Source organism: Galeopterus variegatus, unplaced genomic scaffold (genome assembly GCF_000696425.1).
Source record: "Galeopterus variegatus unplaced genomic scaffold, G_variegatus-3.0.2 Scaffold1480, whole genome shotgun sequence".
In the NCBI taxonomy this organism is placed as follows: Eukaryota; Metazoa; Chordata; class Mammalia; order Dermoptera; family Cynocephalidae; genus Galeopterus; species Galeopterus variegatus.
In genome coordinates this window covers 47,601-61,829 of record NW_007727591.1, presented here as the reverse complement: position 1 = coordinate 61,829, position 14,229 = coordinate 47,601, and the positions used below count along the sequence as shown (strand labels likewise).

Genomic DNA, 14,229 nt, shown 5'->3' with positions numbered 1-14,229 from the left:
AATCATATGGTAATTCTATTTTTAATTTTTTGAGGAACCACCATACCATTTTCCACAACAGCTGTACCATTTTCCATTCCCACCAGCATGTACAAGGGTTACAATGTCTCCACATCCTTACCAACACTTGCTGTTTTCTGGGGGGGGGGGGGGTGTTTGTTTGTTTGATTGATTGTTTTTAATTATAGCCATCCTAATGAGTGTGAAGTGGAATCTCACTGTGGTTTTGATTTGCATTTCCCTAATGATTCGTAATGTTGAGTATCTTTTCATGTGCATATTGGCCATTTGTATATCTTCTTTGGACAAATGTCTGTTTAAGTCTTTTGCCCATTTTTTAACACGGTTGTTTGGTTTTTTGTTATTGGGTTGTGGAAGTTCTTTATATACTCTTTGGATATTAAGCCCTTATCATATAAGTGATTTGCAAATATTTTCTCTCATTCTGTGGGTTGCCTTTCACACTAGTGATAGTGTCCTTTGATATACAAAAGTTTTTAATTTTGATGAAGTCCAATTTATATATTTCTTTTGTTGCCTGTGCTTTTGGTGTCATATCCAAGAAAGCATTGCAAATTCAATGTGCAAATATTTTTAATAATAAAACAAGAAGACTCTCTCTCTGCTCTCTCTCTCTCTGCTTCCACCATCTTGCAGTGTGAGACCCCTGAGTCACTGTCACCACCACCAGATGGAATTCGGACTTCTCAGCCTCAGAAACTGTAAGCAATAAATGTCGTTTTTCTTTATAAATTACCCAGTCTCAGATATTTCTGTCATAGCAACACAAAACGGACTAATACAGAAAATTGGTTCCATGGAGTGGGGTGTTGCTATACAGATACCTGAAAATGTGGATGCAGCTTTGGAACTGGGTGTTAGGCAAAGGTTGGAGGAGTTTGGAGGACTCAGAAAAAAGACAAAAAGATGAGGGAAAATTTGTAATGTCTTAGAGACTGGTTAAATGGTGGTGAGCAGAATGCTGATAGAAATATGGACTGTAAAGACCATTCTAAGGAGGTCTCAAATAGAAATAAGAAGGAATTTATTGGAAACTGGGTCAAAGATCACCCTTGCTGTGAACTGGCAAGGAATTTAGCTGCACTGTGTCCATGTCCTAGGACTCTGTGGATATTAAAACTTAAGAATTGTGAGCGAGAGTACTTGGTGGAAGAAATTTCTGTACTTGGTGGAAGAAATTTATAAGCAGCAAAGCATTAAGGAAGCTGCATGGCTACTTGTAACAGCCTATACTGAGTTATGGTGGCAAAGGTATGACAAAAAGCCAGAATTTAAAAGGAAAGCAGAATGTAAAGATTTGGAAATTTTACAGCCTGTCCAATTTTACAGCCTGGTAGACAAGCAGAGAGCATTTTCAGAAGAAAAAATCAATGGTACTAAGATTAGTACAAAGGAAAGGGATTATCAAGAGAAGGAGAAAAAGTTCCTGAAGTCATTGAAGAAGACTCTGGGGCCAACCCTTCCATTTCAGGCCCAAAGGACCAGGAATACAAAATGGTCTTGGGGAACAGGCCCCAGGCACCTTCCATAGGCTTGCTGCCCAGGGCCACCTCAAGAAGCTGCTTCCAGCACCAGCACCCCAGCTGCTTTGGCTGCTCCAGCTGTGGGTAACTTGGCCTCATGTGTTACCAGACATGCAGCTTTGGAAAACACTAGCTGGAAGCCTTGGAGGCATCAGGTCACGTGGTATTAGGTCAGTAGGTTTGCAGAATGCTAGAGCTGTGGAGGCTTGGGAGCCTCCACCCCAATTTCAGAGGATGTATGGAAAAGTCAGGGGGCCCAGGAAGAGATCTGTCACACGGGCAGAGTCACCACAGACAACCTTCACTAGAGCAATGCCAAGTGGAAACGTGGGGTCAGAGTTGCAGCAGAGAAACCCCAACAGCACTATGCCTAGTGGAGCCATGAGAGCAGGACTCCCATGGAGAATCCAGACCTGTGGAGCTACCAGCATGCAATGCCAGGCTGTAAGAGCTAAAGCATCACCTGATACCAGAAAAGCCATAGGAGAGGAGCTGCCAGAGGACTTGGGGACCCAACCCACACACCAGCATGCAGAGGATGTTGAACATGGAGTCAAGTTACAAGATTCACCAGCTTTGAGATTTAATGCCAGCCCTGCTGGGTTTTGGACTTGTTTGGGAACTGTTTCTCCTTTCTTTCAGCCTATTTCTCCCTTTGGGAATGGAATGTATACCCTATATTTGTCCCACCACTGTATCTTGGAAGTAGATAACTTGTACTGATTTCACAGATGGGACTTTGAAAAAATAAATAAGAAGAAAAAAAATCAAGCAAAGATCTGTCCCTTTTGATGAAGATCTGGGCCATGACGATAGGACTTCTGTCAAAATTGAGGGTGGAACAGATACAGAATGCCTCTTTCCTACTACAAATAATACTGGATAAAGTAGAATCCCCCCCCTCAAAAAAAGTTAAAAATACCTGGTCAATTAAAAGACAGAAAGTGGGGCCGAGCCTGTGGCGCACTCGGGAGGGTGCGGCACTGGGAACGCAGCAGCGCTCCCGCCGTGGGTTCGGATCCTATATAGGGATGACCGGTGCGCTCACAGCGCTCACTGGCTGAGCGCGGTGCGGCCAGTCTCAAAAAGGACAAAAGAAAAAAAGACAGAAAGTGAAATATCTAGATTCCAGAAGCAGAAAGGGAACTCATAGGTGAAACAGTGCACCAGTTAAGGCCGTGCAGCCCTGGGCTGTGGTGCGAACTGAAACTGAGCTCTCGGCTGAGGGAGATCGCTACTAAAGAGTTGCCCCGTCAGTGATGGAGGCTGGAAAACTCAGCCCACCATGCTGGGACAAGACTCAGAATGAGTCCTAGGGCATGGGGCTCAAACACACACTGCTGCCTGCTGTGAATCCCCAGGCTAAGAAAGTAACTCAAAACTACTCCAGAGCAGTAAGTGCCATAACCCTGGACAAATGCAAAGCCACCTCATGAGGTCGCCTCTGGCTATTTGAGGAATTCCATGGGAGATAAATCCTGCTAAATTAGGCTCACAGGCAAACATTACACTGCACATGAGGGACAATCAGTACATGCAACAAATGAGACTTTGCACCCAAGTAACAAGAGAGAGAGCAATTTGGAAGGACTTTAGCATGAGTATGTTTAAAATGTGCAAATAAATAAAGCAAGAAATCGAATGCATAAAATAACCATAAGAGTGCATGAAGGAAAAAAGAACCAAATAGAGATTCTGTAATTAAAATATATAGTCATGCAAGTATAGAAAAGATCCTGAAGCTGGGCATTCAACCACCAATTCATGGCCCAACTCCAGTGATGGGGAGAGGATCTCTCCCTGCCCGGCTGCACCTTAGGAGACCTCAGTGACTCACCACACCCACCCACCTCACAATGACCCCATTGTACTGTCCAGGAACCTGGTGACAGATGTGTTGGGAATTGAGGCAGAGAGATCGAGAGGACCACACCCGGGCAGCAACTGCAATAATTCATGCTTTGTTTCCCAGCTCTCCCTAATCTCCTAAATCTCCCCCAGTCACCACCAAGAAAGAAGACTGGGAGAGGGCGGCAAGTCTGCACTGGCTGGGAACTGGGTCTGAGTGATTCGAGCAGCCTGTGAGGACAGAGAGAAGCAACGGTAATCCTGGTTCCCTCGCCCCACCCCTCTCAGCCGAGGACGCAACCAAAGCTGGGAGAAATGTTTCTGTTACCAGGTTCATACTTTACCCTCACAATGACTTAGTGTCAACATTACCATTAAATGTGCTCTGCGGAGTCACCAGGGCTTCTGATAGGTATACAAGACAAAGCCGACAACCAGGTTCATACTTTACCCTCACAATGACTTAGTGTCAACATTACCATTAAATGTGCTCTGCAGAGTCACCAGGGCTTCTGATAGGTATACAAGACAAAGCCGACAACTCAGGAACACTGCAACAAAGCCAACAACTCAGGAACGCTGCAAGTCCAGTCCACAAAGAGATTAACTTCTGGCAGAGGAGAAACCCATACATGAAAGTTGGGAAAGGTGTAAATTCATATCAACTGGGCAGCAGAGGTTGCTTCATGAAAACTAGCTCACCCTTCTCATTTCCTCACTACCAAACTTCCCCGACCCCCTGCAGTCCCATGCTGAAATTGCTTTCTCCAGGATCAAATGAGTCCTTACTATGTTACCAAATCCAACAGCCTGTCCCTAGCCTTCACCATCCTTGATTCACAGAGCTGGTAGGCACCACTGACGGCCCCATGGCCTCCTGAAGTCGTGTCCTCCTTCCCAGATCCCCCCCACACCGCACTGTCTTTCATTTGTCCTGGAAACCCTGGATTGTGGTCCCAGACCTGCCACATACCAGCTATGTAATCTTCAGCAAATGTTGTCTCCTCTTCCTTAACTGGAAAATGGAGTTAATGCTGCCTACCCTATCTTCCCACGGGGTTGTTATAAGACTCAGGGGAAATAATGAGTGTGAAAATGCCTGTAATGCTAGACACAAATGATTGTTTTGAACTCTTGTCCCTCTTTTCTTTTTATCATGGAAACTTTCTACAAAAATAGAATAGCATACTGTAATCTGGCTCATCGGTAATATCTTATTTAATTTATACCTTTATCTACTGCCACCCCAACACTGGGTTGTTTTGAAGTAAATTCCAGACAACATATCATTTAATCCATTTCAATATATATCTCTGAATGATAAGGACTATTTTATTTTTAAAACAAAATCATATTATTCACACCTACAAAAATTAACAAGAATTATTTAATATTCAATGTTCAAATTTCTCGCCAACTGTCTCATAAAGGTATTTTTTTACAGTTTGTTCAAATAAGAATAAAATAAGGTCCCTTTATGGTAATTGATTGACATCTATCTTACATCTCTTTTAATCTGTAGTCTGTCTCTCTCTGTGTCTCTCTTCCTCTCTCTGTCTTTGCCTCTGTCCCTTGCTATTTATTTATGGAAGAAGAAACTGGTCCATTTATCTTGTAGGATTTCCCGTAGGCTGGCATTTGCTGATTATATTCCTGTGTTAATGTTTAACATGTTCCTCTTCCCTCTATACTTCTCAAAACTGGAGTTAGAGCTGAAGGATTCAGGTTCAGGTTCTTTGCTAAGAATGCTTCAGAGCTCATTCCTCATCAAGAGACACGTAACACCTGTTTGCTTCCCTTTTTGTGACGTTAGCAGCCATTGACGCTCATTCTCCAGACCCATTATTTCATTAGGAGTTGCAAAACCAAAATAATTGTATTCTATCTTTTCATTTCTAGTTATGAGGTTTTAATAAAAAGAAACTTCTTATCAACTATAAAGAACAGTTTATACAGGAAGAGCAGGTTATACACTTGATTCTTTCCCTTTATCTACCAGTTTTCAAAGTAACAGTTGGTTCCCTAGCATCCTCTAAAAGTGATCAACAAGACTGTTTTGTTGCTGATGATGCTGTTGTTGTTTACTATCTTTATTAACTCATAAATTTAAGCATAATTTGGTGTTTCAGTTATTTTCTTTATTGATGCTTATATTGTCCCATGTTTGACAAGTCCCTTTGACATGACCCCAGCAGTCTTTGCTTTCTGGTATGAGATGTTCCTGGCTCATCTCATACATCTCCTGCACCAGACCTTTCTTCGAGGATCCCTGCTTCCTTTTAGCAACCTCTCGTCCGTTTATGTTTCTTTCGACAGCTCTTCTTCTCCCTGGACCTTAACTGTGGTCATTTCCAAACTCAGTCTTTGACCTTCCCCTTCATGTCCCTATGGTCTCTCCCATGGGTGAAAGTCTAATCACTCATGGCATCAACTAGCTCTCCATGCTGATCAATATTTCTTCACCCAACCTGGTGTGCAAGCCTTGCATGGCCTCGGCACCTTTGCAATTTCTTCCTTCAAGTGGAATTCAATTTGACACAATGCAACATAAATTTATTGAGTGTCTTCTATGTCCTAAGTGTTGTACCCTTATTGTTGGTATTAGGAGTAATAATGGTAATAGCTAATAACTTATTGAGTACTTACTATGTGCCATATACTGCCTAGGAGCTTTACATACGTTATCTCTTTTACTCCTCTTAATAATCCTATAATATAAGCTCAATTATTAACACCTATTTTACAAATGTAGGAACAGGCACAGAGAGACTGAGAACTTTTCCCAGGTCTCACAGCAATAAGTAAGAGGCAAAGCTAAGTCTGCCTGACTTCAAAATCCTATCTTAACTGCTAAACCATTCATCATTGTTCTCCCCTCTATTTTCCCTAATCCCACATATTCTACAAACTTTACTTCATCCCATGACTTCTAAGAAGCATTCCTACCCACCCTGGTAAGCACAGCTCTCGCTCTCTGAGCTCCCCGACCACATGCAGCACACCAGAGCACACTGCCACGCGTCTTTGTTCCCTTCCGCAGCAAGTCCCGATTCCCTGGGTCCAGGGTAAGGCCTGAGATTCTGCATTTCTAACAAGCTCCCAGGTGATGTCACTGCTGCTACTGGTCAAGGATCTAGTACATATATACATATGCCTCCACCAGGTGCTTTTACCAAAATATGAGCAATGGTTTATCTCTGATGCTCCTTTTTCTTCTTTATATGTTTCTGTATTTTCCATTTTTCTCTTAATGGATAACTCACTACTTTTATAATCAGAAAAACATATATATGTTAAACTTTCAATATCTCTTCACAGTATTCAAAATAAGGCTCAACTTTCTTCACTCAACATGGGAGGCTCTTTGGGATCTTGCACTTCGTGGTTTCTGTGTCCTGATCTCCTACAACATCCACTTACCCACCAAACCTCCAAATCATCTGTATTTCTCCAGATGCCTCTCACTTACTCCATTTCCCTACCTTCCTCACCTGGCTAACTCTTACTCATCCTTCAAGATTATCTTCAAGTGTCTCCTGCTCCAGGAAGCCTCCCCTAAGTTCCCCGTCTGGTTCAGATATCTCTGCTCTGCTCTGCACTCCAGCAACAACCACACTCACCATGGCTGTGATACTTTTCACCTTACACATTTGCTTTACTTGTCCGTCCACCCTGCTAGACTGGGGTTCCTTGAAGGCAGGAACTGTGTCTTTATTTCTGTATCCACAGTGTTTAGATAGTGCCAGCCATATAGCTGGCATTCAGTAAGTACCTGATTAAATACACAAAGATGATTTGTAAAATGTAAAGGGTTTCCCAAATATTGATTATTATTAGCCTCACTTTAAAGATGAAGAAACAGGTTCAGAGAGGTTAGCTGATGCCCTAGGTCACAGAGCTAATGAATGGAAGAACCTGAATTCAAACCCCAGTTTTCTAATCCTGTTTCTACTTTGCCACAGCTGCCACCATTAAATACTAACGAAAATATATATCGTCTGTTGGGTCAAGTTGATGGACAGCTGTCTCATAACAGGAAGCTTTTCTGTCATTAATTGACCTTGACAATATTCATGGCTAACGCATCTACTGTTACCTTTTAAGAACAGATTAAGCTGAGAAGTTTGAATGTCTTTTAAAACATCTTTAACTCATTTATTTGCTGGAATTTCGGTGATAGATTTTAAGTCACATTTTCCAAATAAGAGAAACTGAGCATGCTCAGGCTGCGATAGGCCATCCATCCACTCTCCCCCTGCTCAGATGCTTTGGTAGGATTTTTAACCACAGGGCATGCCATTCCGAGGCAGGACCACTCAGCCGTCCGTGTTGACCACTGATTTTGGCTTCCTACCAACAGGAGAGCCTACTCTGCTCAGAACACACAACACACCAAGACAAATCTCTACCCCAAGGAACCTACAGGCACTGAGGGAGATAAATGAGTGCACAGGCAATCTCTCTACTCTGTGATAAGGGCCAGGAGGTGCTAAGGGAGCCCTGAGGAGCAACACACAACCCCAGTTTAGGGGAGGCTTTCAGAATACCTGTGCTCAAAACTGTTAGAATGAATTTACTTAAAAGTCAACCAATAAAACTGGTTGAATTCTAGACCCAAATTGAGGTTTTGGTCCATGGGGCAAACTGTTAGAATGAATTTACTTAAAAGTCAACCAATAAAACTGGTTGAATTCTAGACCCAAATTGAGGTTTTGGTCCATGCGGCACCAAACACTAGTTCAACCTAACATCTTTATTATCATCACTTAAAAGTCAACCAATAAAACTGGTTGAATTCTAGACCCAAATTGAGGTTTTGGTCCATGGGGCACCAAACACTAGTTCAACCTAACATCTTTATTATCATCTTTTTTTTTTTTTGGCTTCTTGTACACAGAGCATTACATTTTCCCACTGCTCAAGCCCTGAGAAATGCTACCAAAGTCACAAGCGAATGGGTGAGTGCAAACCTAAATCACAGCCTCCATCCCAAGCCCACCAGGTAATCTTCCCAACCCTATACTTAGTTGTCTGGTTTCCAGACAGGGTTTCCTGCCCCTTATTCTGCCTGGGCCACTCAGGAGAAAGCAAACCCTACTGCAGAGCTGCTCACTCTGCGGCCACCAGAGGGTCCCCCAGCATCAAATAGAAAACAAGGACACGCCCTGGACATTCACCAATCTTAAATATTTCCCAGAGCACCTCCCAGCAGCCTCCCGGCTTCCAACCTCTAACACTGCCCAGAAACTCCAGAGCTAGCTGCAAGCTAACACTGCTGAGGTGTCCATTCATACCAAGGAGCTGACATTTCACAAGGCGTTTGAGTCACAGGGCCCCACAGAGTCGCATTTCTGTGCATCTCAGCCCTCTCCAGCCCCATTCCAGCATCATCGATGAACAAAGAGTATCTGTGGCTTAAGTCATTGTTTCCCCTTTGAAGCAGCCCCCAGAATTTCTGCCTGGAACACGACTTGCTCTCAAGTTTTAATGAAGAAAAGAGAGATGCATGTTATCAGACCGGCAGCCTGCAGCCAGGACGGGCAGGTCACATCTTGCAGAGTTCTCCCCCAAAGCCAAACGCTGGGATTCCTGACAAGCTGCGCTTCTGTTCTGGCCTGACTGCTTAACTCAAGGTACAGGGTAAGTTTTCTCCTCCTTGGAAGAGACCCGCAGCAGAACTGGGAAATCAGGTTCCCTGATGACTAGAAAATGGTAAAGGAAAGCTAGAACTATAGCTGCGCTTCTGTTCTGGCCTGACTGCTTAACTCAAGGTACAGGGTAAGTTTTCTCCTCCTGGGAAGAGACCCGCAGCAGAACTGGGAAATCAGGTTCCCTGATGACTAGAAAATGGTAAAAGAAAGCTAGAACTATTTTTCTCTGTCAGCCGCCCCAACCCATGACACAAGCAGACCCATAAACTTATAACTGATTTTCATTCTGGTTTTGTTTGTATCTTTTTGGGGTGTTTATTAAGAGGCTGGACACATTCAAGAAAATATTTTTAAATAACTAAAAGTCCTCAAGGAGCTGGTTCCTACCTTCAGGATGGCTGCACATAAAGCACCTCATATAACCCCCATAAAAACGCAATTCCCAGGATAGGAATTTGAAACCCACTTCATGGATAAGGACGTAGAGGGAAGCAGAGACTTACCATGGCACAATCATGCTGCAGCATCAGGATTCAACATAGGTCTGTCTGGCTCCAACCCACCCTCCACTTATTAATATAACTATAGGTAACATGAGTAGAGTGCTTACTATGTGCCAGCGCTCTGCTAAGTATTGACATGCATTTTCTCACTTATATTCACAGCTTCCCCATGAGGCAGTTACTACTATCAAATCCATTTTCCAAATGAGAAAACTGAGGTTTGGAAAAGTTAGGTAATATGTCCAAGATCACAGAGTGGCAGAGAAAATATGACTCACCCCTGTCTCCAGAGCCTCCAGTGTTAACCACTGTTATGCAGTTGTTTTGTTTTTTGGATTGCCAGCAAACAGTCTTAACCAGATGCCTGTAAACCAGCCATACTGTCTCTCCAACCTCATCTCATGTCACCTCCCCCTTGTTCAACATGCTTTAGATAGACACACTGGTGGTTTTTCAGTTTTCCTATAACACCAAGTGCCTCCCCACCTCCAAGTCTTTGCACATGCTTTTCCCTCCACCTGGAAAGCTTCTTTCCCATCCCTCTTTTATTTGCAACACTAGTTCCTCTTCTTCCTCTAAGTTTGGGTTTAAATATCCCCTTCTCAGTGCAGCCTTCCCTGACTTTCTACCTAAAATAGGACCATTCGAGTCTTCTCTCACTCAGACCCTTGTTTCTTCCATCACAGCACTCATTACAACTTACCAAGTTTTTGTTTAGTTTTCCCCTCTATTTGTACTGTATTTTATTTGTCCTTCCACCTAGAATGTAAAGCCCATGAGAGCAGAAATTCATCTGTCTTGGCCACTGACATATCCCCAGTACCCAAAACATGCCAGGAATTAGTCAGTGCTCAGTAAATATTTGGTCGATTATAATTATTGGAATTTGCAGCTCTCCTATGGAAGAAAGCAGATGGTTTCCAACCCCACACTGAGTCCTCCCATGATATTGGAAAAAAAAAAAATCCTTCAGCTTCTGTTGCCTGAGAGATGAGTTAGCACAGCAACCTCAGCCTCAGTTGAGTCCTCCTGGTCCCCTAGAGGGAAGTCTGCTCCTAGGCGGTCACCCACAAATCACACACACCAGAGACTTTGGCCACAGAACAGTGCTGCCTGGCTTCCTTAAAGCCGCTTCTCCGTAGAGTACGGGATCACACTGAGGAGGTGGGGATCTGCTCTCCAGAGCCTGCTGCCTGCTGGGGCCAAGCTAGACGCCTTCTTGCTCATTCGCTGGTTTGGTCTTTTCTGTTACCCCAGAAAATAATGTCTACGCTATTTTACCCGCAAGGAGACTCAGGTTCACAGTGGTGAAATAATTTGCGTAGAGCCACACAGCTGAGGAGTAGGAGAGTCACCCACTGCCCGTTCAGCATTCTTCAGTGGCTTCTTATTACCTTAGAAAGAAGCTCCAAACTCCTTAGTAGAGTATCTCAGGTGCCCCAGGAAAGGCACCTCTTCTGGGGACTCATCCCCATCCAAGGCTCTGTGGGACTTCGCAGTCTCCCCATAGTGGCTTCTTATTACCTTAGAAAGAAGCTCCAAACTCCTTAGTAGAGTATCTCAGGTGCCCTAGGAAAGGCACCTCTTCTGGGGACTCATCCCCATCCAAGGCTCTGTGGGACTTCGCAGTCTCCCCATGCAGAGCTGGGGGCAACGCCTGGAACAGATGCAGTACCTCACAATTCTGTGCTCTGGCACATGCTTTTCCCGCCTGTCTGCCCCACAGAATGTGGCTAATTCCTACTTGTCCTTTAAAATCCACATTAAAAAACAAAGATATCCCTTGATAGGAATTTATCCTAAGAAAACAAATACGTGGGAAAAAATGTTTATTCAAAAGTACTCCTTTTATATACAATTAGTTATTTATGACAGTAAAAATTAGAAACAATGTAAATGTTCAAAAAATATGGGAAATGTTTAACAAATTATATCTCCCAATTTGGGGGATACTGCTATAGCCACACTTGGGTTGGTTTCTTTTCTTCTCTTTTCTTTTTTGGATTGCCAACAAAAAGTCCTGATGAGATCACTGTCAAATCAGTGATTCTCAACTGAAGTGCCAAGGAGGACTGCTGTGACTCCTTCCTAGGGCATTGTAATTGACAGATGAGGTTTCTACAATTGTGATTCACACTGTTAACACAGTGTTTGGGCAGACAATGCTGAGCTGGGCTACCCAGGTTTCTGTGTGGTGCAGGGCACAACTTGATATACCTGAAGGAGCAATGAAACTATGCATTTGCCAAGACCTCAGAGAACTTTGCCTCCTGAGTATCTACGAGGGAGTGATCAAGGCAGTTAATACAGATGGCCCCCAACTTACAATGGTTCAACTTATGATTTTTCAACTTTATGATGGTATGAAAGCAATACGCATTCAACAGAAACCATACTTAGAATTTTGATGTTTTCCCAGGCTAGCGATATGCACTACGATACTCTCTCCCTGCTGGAAAACAGCAGAAAGCCACAGCTCCCAGCCAGCCACACGATCATGAGGGTAAACAACTGATACTCTACAGTGTACTATATAAGTTACATGAAATATTCAACACTTTATTATACAAGGGTACTTCAAAAAGTTCATGGAAAAATAATTAAAAGATAATACGAATCTTTCCAGAGACTTTTTGAAGTACCCTCATAAAATAGGCTTTGTGTTAGATGATTTTGCTCTATTGTAGGTTACGTAAGTGTTCTGGGCACGTTTAAGACAGGCTACACCTACTGGTTAGGTGTATGATATGACAGAGTTTGGATGTGTTGTCGTCCCCCCCCCCCCCCCCGTGCCTCTCTCTCTCTCTCCTCTCTCTATCTCTCCTCTCTCTCTCTCTCTCTCTCTCTCTCTCTCTCTCTCTCTCTCTCTCTCTCTCTCGCTCTCGCTCTCGCTCTCGCTCTCGCTCTCGCTCTATCTCCCCATGTGATCTGCTTGTACCTGCAGGCTGCTGACTGTTTTCCATGGTGAATAGAAGTAGCCTGAGGCCTGCACCAGATGCAGCTGTCCCAGAATCATAATCCAAATAAATAAACCTCTACTCTATAAATTACCCAGTCTCAAGTATTCTGTTATAGCAACACAAAAATGGACTAATAGAGTGCATTAAATGCAATTTTGACTTATATTTTCAACCCCATTGTAAGTTAAGGAGCATCTGTAGTTCTACTCAAACAGTGCCACTATGCTAAAGTGTAATCAGTATAATAGTGTAATTACTATACATGCAAATTAATCTTTTTATGACCACTCTAAGGGGACTTGGAAGCCCCTCTTAAATGTTCTGGTGGTATCCCATAGTATCTCTTCTATTCACTAACACACTGGATTTTAATTGTTTGCTTATCTGTCTCCCAACAAGACTTGGAGCTCTTTGAGGGAAGAGACTGATTCTTTAATCTCTGAATCCCCAGGGCCTACCACATACAATAGCATTCCTAAAAGTCTGTGGACCAAATGAAGAAATCGAATGAGTAGGAGTATGCAAACCCAGGCATTCTCATTCTCAATCCACTTGCATCTTCCCTGGGCAAAAGGGATCCAGGATTTCCTGCACTGGTGATTGTAACTGGGGGCCTGGGAAGTATTATATGGAAAGATCTTGAAAAACTGTCCCCTTAAATTAGTCAGCACCAGGGTTGCAGGGACCCAGGGGAGGGAGAGCTGAAATCCATGTTGGGTTTTCCTGGCAACAGCCAAGATTAGTCACGATGTGGCACTTGGAGGATTCCCCCAGTCTACTCATTCCTTTGGAATCACTCACTCCTCCCAGGACCTCCCCTGGGAACAAAGGAAAACCCAGGACTTGTGACTTGGCTCTTTCCCACAAATAGTTGCTAGTACTTTACATTTAACTCTAAACCACAATTAAAATACTGTAAATGCCGGGGTGGGAGGGGTGGGGGGCAGGGGGGGTAATGAGTAAGAATCCGCTAGAAAATATTTAGGGTTTCTCTAAATGTCTTCCAGAAACTTCTTCTAAAGGGCTTTTAGGGTCAAGGAAGCCCATTACAGAGCAAATGAAGGAGGCTTGTAAACTTAGGTTTTAACAATCTCAACCACAAGTGAAACTAAACTATCAACCATGTGAAGCCAAACACACCAGTAGGGGTAAATCCCCTGTTCAGTAAAAGGCTTGTAACACCCCTCGAGCTGACAAGCCAAACAACACCCTTGCTCCTGCACCCGCGGGAAGGTGTAGCAGGTGAGTGCAAGGAACCCGGCTTCAACAGGAGATGCCTGCCTACCGCGGGCGCAAGGCTGTAGAGATTCCCGGAGGGTCCTCCTAGGGCCTGCCTAATCTGATAGCAACCAAGTCTGAGCGCCTCCGAGGTTTTTAGGGCTGCACGTGCCTCTCTCTACAGTGTCATCTAGAAAAACAATTCCTAGACCTGTAGATTACCGAAGAGGAGAGCCGTTTACCTCTGGTTCTGGGCCGGCGTGCCCCGCCCGCAGAACGGCTGGATGCTTTGATTTCCACACTCACCCGCCGTCTAAAACCAAACCCGAGAGGAAGGGCACGGCCCAGGGTGGGGATGTCCTGAAACATTCGAGGGTAGGAACATTCCTACTCGAAAAGAAGCTTACACTAGCGCCCTCACTGCGGACGGGTGAGGCCGGAGTGCGGCCAGTCCCCGGATCGGAAGAAGGGCGTGTGCGCTGAGCCCGCGGAGGGGTGGGGGGTG

The 14,229-nt window shown here is 44.0% G+C and overlaps 1 long non-coding RNA gene across 1 annotated transcript in view; it reads right to left on the bottom strand.

Moving 5' to 3' along the window:
* Positions 1-14,091, bottom strand: part of LOC103594101 — a 19,668-nt gene extending 5,577 nt beyond the window's left edge. The window contains exons 1-3 of the long non-coding RNA XR_550817.1: positions 13,967-14,091; positions 7,013-7,164; positions 3,872-4,002 (exon numbers count right to left, since the gene is read on the bottom strand). This is a non-coding gene — a long non-coding RNA (uncharacterized LOC103594101). The remainder of the gene's footprint in view (positions 1-3,871; positions 4,003-7,012; positions 7,165-13,966) is intronic.
* Positions 14,092-14,229: the final 138 nt, after the last annotated feature.